The sequence below is a fragment of the Berghia stephanieae genome, unplaced genomic scaffold (assembly GCF_034508935.2).
Source record: "Berghia stephanieae isolate SIO BIC M18660-M18661 unplaced genomic scaffold, UCSD_Bste_1.3 scaffold5414, whole genome shotgun sequence".
Classification (NCBI taxonomy): domain Eukaryota; kingdom Metazoa; phylum Mollusca; class Gastropoda; order Nudibranchia; family Aeolidiidae; genus Berghia; species Berghia stephanieae.
The window spans coordinates 1-5,135 of record NW_027626861.1 but is presented as its reverse complement, the minus strand read 5'-3'; the positions used below and the strand labels follow the sequence as shown (position 1 = coordinate 5,135).

At 63.2% G+C, this 5,135-nt stretch overlaps 2 non-coding genes across 2 annotated transcripts; both read left to right on the top strand.

Annotated features, from left to right (window-relative positions):
• Nucleotides 1–592: 592 nt before the first annotated feature.
• On the top strand, nt 593–749 carry LOC144962023 (5.8S ribosomal RNA). Its single transcript, XR_013643346.1, has one exon. It is a non-coding gene; the product is annotated as a 5.8S ribosomal RNA (ribosomal RNA).
• A 326-nt stretch (nt 750–1,075) lies between these two features.
• Nucleotides 1,076–4,887, top strand: LOC144962024 (large subunit ribosomal RNA). Its single transcript, XR_013643347.1, has one exon. It is a non-coding gene; the product is annotated as a large subunit ribosomal RNA (ribosomal RNA).
• The last annotated feature ends 248 nt before the right edge of the window (nt 4,888–5,135 follow it).

Below are 5,135 nucleotides of genomic sequence, written 5' to 3'. Positions count from 1 at the left end.
GTACGAGATGGAGCCATAACAGGTCTGTGATGCCCTTAGACGTCCTGGGCTGCACGTGTGCTACAGTGGTGGCGCCAGCCGGCGCGGTGTAGACCGTGAGCGTAGGAGTCTTCATGTCCGGGGTCGGTCTTCCTGCGAGTTGGGCCGTGAACTCGGAATGCCACGTAGTCACGGGTCAGCATCCCGTGCCGACTACGTCCCTGCCCTTTGTACACACCGCCCGTCGCTACCTTCGGTGGACGGCGCAGCCAGGGCCCGGAGTGGCCGGCGAGACGGAGCTTCGGCTCCTGAAATCGCAGTCGTCGCGATGTCGCCCGAACTGCGCTGCCCCGAGAGGGTTAAAAGTCGTAACAAGGTTACCGTAGGTGAACCTTCGGTAGGATCACGTCCGATTTCGTTTTGCCCCCAGCCCGCCCGACGGGTGAAGGGTTAAAAAAACACTGTCCGGTGAGGCCGGGCTGCTCCCTGGCCGGGGAGCGGTCCAGGCCGATAAACGGGGCGGCGGCGTTGCGCCGCGAGTAACCGCGCGCGCAACGCTTGCCCCCCCCACCCTTTGTCGTCGTTTGGCCCTTAAGCGAGAGAAAATAAATACAACCTTTGGCGGTGGATCACTCGGCTCGCGCGTCGATGAAGAGTGCGGCCAGCCGTATTGAGTCGTGTGAACTGCAGCTGCCTCATTGAACATCGACGTCTTGAACGCAAATTGCGGCCGTGGGCGTAAGTCACCGGCCACGTCCGTATGAGGGTCGGCCCTACGACGTCGCCGCAACCGGTCTTCTCGGGGGGGACTGAGCGGCGCGACGTGCCGTACCGGTCGGGTCTCGTCCCGACTGGCGGCCGTAGATCGAGGGCTCCCGTCTGACCACGGGAGACGTCGTCCCCACCCGGCCTCTGGGTATGGGCGGGGGACGACGAATAAGACGCGCACCGAAGACGGGGAAGCACGCACGCGATCGGCTGCTTCTTCCTCAATCCTCGGGCCTGCTCGATGTACACGCGAGCGAGGGCTTCGTGGGGGTATGCGGGGAAGTAAGTATAACGACGCGCGGCGAACCCGACGGATGGGGCGATCTGCCGACCTCATATCGGACGAGGGTACCCGCCGAACTAAAGCATTTCAGTAAGCGGAGGAAAAGAAACCAACGGGGACTCCCCAGTAACGGCGAGTGAAGCGGGAAGAGCCCAGCGCTGAAACCCCCTGGGCCCGTGCCCGCGGGGAGCTGTTAGCGTTCGGGTCGGTGTCGAGCGGGATCGGGAGCGCCGCGCGAGTCTTCTCGAGCGTGGCTTGCCCAGAGCGGGTGCCAGGCCCTTGCCGGCGGCGCTCCCTTCCGCCGACCTCGACCCGGAGTCGGGTTGCTTGGCAGTGCAGCCCGAAGCGGGTGGTAAACTCCACCTAAGGCTAAGTACCTGCGCGAGTCCGATAGCGAACAAGTACTGTGAGGGAAAGTTGAAAAGAACTCTGAAGAGAGGGTGCAAAGCGCGTGAAACCGCCAAGGGGTTAAACTGGCTGAGCCGAGCGACGTGTCCCGCCGTGGCGGCTGGTCGCCCGTGCCCCCGCGGAGGCGCCCCGGAGACGGGGACGCCTTCCGAGTTCGGGGGTCGGGCGCGTGCCCCACCACGGCGGGTCTCCGCTGCCACCGGCACCGGGCCGTCTCGTCCGCGCGCCCTACGCGGGTCGTCGGCCTGCGGATCGTGGGCGCGAGTTGGCACGAGAGCGGTCGTATTCGGGTGCCGTGGTCGACCGCGGACAAACGGCGGCGGTTCGCCCGGGGGGTTTCGGCCTCCCGGGCGGGCGGCTCCGGTCCGTCGAAAGGTGCGCAGCGTTATTCCGGTACCTGCCCGACCCGTCTTGAAACACGGACCAAGGAGTCCGACGCCTGTGCGAGCCGCAGGGTTTCCACTAAACCCACGGCGAAGTGAAAGCGAGAGGCCCTCGCGGGCCGAGGGCGGGATCTCTCGGGCGACTCACCGAGTCCCCGGAGCGCACCGCCGGCCCGGCGGTCGCCGCGTTGACGGCCCTGTCGGAGCATGAGTGCAGGCGTCGGGACCGATAGATGGTGATCTACGCCTGAGCAGAGCGAAGCCGGGGGAAACTCTGGTGGAGGCTCGAAGCGACTCTGACGTGCAAATCGACCGCCCGACTTGGGCGTAGGGGCGAAAGACCAATCGAACCATCTAGTAGCTGGTTCCCTCCGAAGTTTCCCTCAGGATAGCCGGTGCCGACGGAACGATTTTCACTCGGTAAAGCGAATGGTTGGAGGCATCGGGGGCGAAACGCCCTCGTCCTACTCTCAAACTTTCAACGGGTGAGGCGCCAGACCCGCCTCGCACGGGGCCTGGCTAGAATCACGGGTGCCGAGTGGGCCATTTTTGGTAAGCAGAACTGGCGCTGCGGGATGAACCGAACGCCCGGTTGTGGTGCCCAACGCAGGACGCTCACGGGAAAGCTAAAAGGTGTGGGTCGGTACTGACAGCAGGGCGGTGGCCACGGAAGTCGGAATCCGCCAAGGAGTGTGTAACAACTCACCTGCCGAACCGACCCGCCCTGAAAATGGATGGCGCTGAGCGTCGGACCCACACCGGGCCGCCCCGCCAGCGGGAGGGGTGCGACTCCCTCCCCCGGGCAGGCCGGGGCGAGTAGGAGGTGCGCCGCGGTGGCGTGAAAGTCCGGGAGCGATCCCGTTCGGAGCCGCCGCGGGTGAAGATCTTGGTGGTAGTAGCAAATATTGAACGGAGAGTACTTTTCAAGGCCGAAGTGGGGAATGGTTCCGCGGGAACAGTGCATGTACGTGGGTGAGTCGGTCCTAAGGGGCGGGTTAGCTCCCTTGCTGAAGCGGGTACGAAACACGCGCCGGGCGGGCGGCCGAACGGGCGCCGCGCCTGGCCTGTCAGTCACCCTGCGACCGCCGAAAGGGAATCCAGTTAAGGTTCGCTCGGAACCGGGCGGCGGAGAGAACGGCCCCCCTCGTCGCGACTACGTTCCGGCGTGGGGGGCGCCGCGGCGACGCCGACAGAACGGGGAACGCTGCCGTGGGCACCGGGGAGAGCCGTCGTCTCTTTTTAAGGTCTGGTTCGCCCTGGAATCGGGTCGACCGGGAGAAAGGGCTGGCCAGGCCGAAAAGCGTCGCCGTAAGACATGGCTGCGTCCGGAGCGCTCACGGCGGTCCGTGAAAACCCCGTCGAGGGCACGTCAATCTCGCTGCCCGGCCGTACTCATGTCCGCAGCAGGTCTCCTAGGTTAGCAGCCTCTGGTCCACGGAGTAATGTAGGTAAGGGAAGTCGGCAAAATGGATCCGTAACTTCGGGAGAAGGATTGGCTCTGAGGGCCGGGACGGTCGGGCTAGGGGAGGAAGCGGGCAGAACCGCACGCACCCTGAGGGGACACTCCGAGGGGGAGAGACGTGCGCGGAAACCCGTGGGGGCCCCGGGCCGAGCGGCCTCGCTCGGCTGACGCCCCTTCGCGGGGCGCGTTGGCTGCGCGGGGGACAACCGACGCGACCTCCGACTCACGCTGTCTCAGAACTGTCACGGACAGGGGGAATCCGACTGTCTAATTAAAACAGAGCGTCTCGACAGCCTGAAAAGGTGTTTACGGGACGTGATTTCTGCCCAGTGCTCAGAATGTCAAAGTGAAGAGATTCGCATAAGCGCGGGTAAACGGCGGGAGTAACTATGACTCTCTTAAGGTAGCCAAATGCCTCGTCGTCTAATTAGCGACGCGCACGAACGGAATTAACGAGATTCCCACTGTCCCTATCTACGCCCGGCGAAATCACAGCCAAGGGAACGGGCTTGGTGAAATCAGCGGGGGAAAGAAGACCCTGTCGAGCTTGACTCTAGTCCGACTCTGTGGAGGAGCGTGGGGGGTGTAGCATAGGCGGTAGCGTCTTCGGGCGCGACAGTGAAATACCGCTACCCCGCGGGACCTCCACTTACCCGACGGAGTGGGGACTCGGCGCCTTCTTGCAGGTAGGAGGCGTACGAGGTTCAGACGTCAAGCCGCCGTCGCGTCGGGCTCGGGGAGTCCACCGACTCCCCCGACGCGGTCACGACGGCGACAGCGACCCTGCCGGGGACAGCCTCGGACGGGGAGTTTGACTGGGGCGGTACATCTTCTAAAGCGCAGCGAAAGTGTCCCAAGGCGGGCTCAGCGAGGACGGAAACCTCGCGTAGAGCAAAAGGGCAAATGCCTGCTCGACCAGGATTTTCAGTACGAATACTGGCCGTGAAAGCGTGGCCTATCGATCCTTTCGACGTTGGGAGTTTCAAGCGAGAGGTGTCAGAAAAGTTACCACAGGGATAACTGGCTTGTGGCGGCCAAGCGTTCATAGCGACGTCGCTGATTGATCCTTCGATGTCGGCTCTTCCTATCATTGCGAAGCAGAATTCGCCAAGTGTCGGATTGTTCACCGCCAACAGGGAACGTGAGCTGGGTTTAGACCGTCGTGAGACAGGTTAGTTTTATCCTACTGATGAAGCGCCCTTGCCACGGTAATCTTGCTCAGTACGAGAGGAACGGTGAGTTCGGACCTCTGGTTCGCGCGTCCGGTCGTCAGGCCGATGGCGCCAGGCTACGTCCGTGGGAGTACGACTGAACGCCTCTAAGTCGGAACCCCGCCCGGTGAGCAAGGGTGAGCTTAGCTAGGGCCCTGAGCGTGCAGGCAACATTAAGCCGGCAACCCTCGGGTTCGTCGGCTAGTGCCGTGACCGGCCCGCTCGTCACGCGCGCTAGATCTGTGGTGCGCGTGGCTGGGTCGGTATCATCCACGTCCGTTAGGGGCAAGAAATCGCGTGCGGACCACATGTATTCCGTCGGGGTGTTGTAAGCGTTAGAGCTGTCCTGGTACGGCGATCCGTTGAGACTAAGCCCCGGACGCTGAGATTTTCCCTCCAGCAGGGTTTGTCTCGGCCACCTTTCCACCCGGCACGGCACGGCCCGGCCCGATCGGCCAGCCTTCGAGTCCTTGCTCTGCTCGGCTCGGCATGCTGGCGGTGCGGCGCGCGGGCGGCGGGGGTGCGAGAGTGTCATAACACGTATAAATACATTTACTTTACTTTACTTTACTTCTTCTTCAAAGTTCTATCTCCTAGAACTTGGAGAATTTTTTTTTCTCTCCACCTGTCCAGAGGCACTA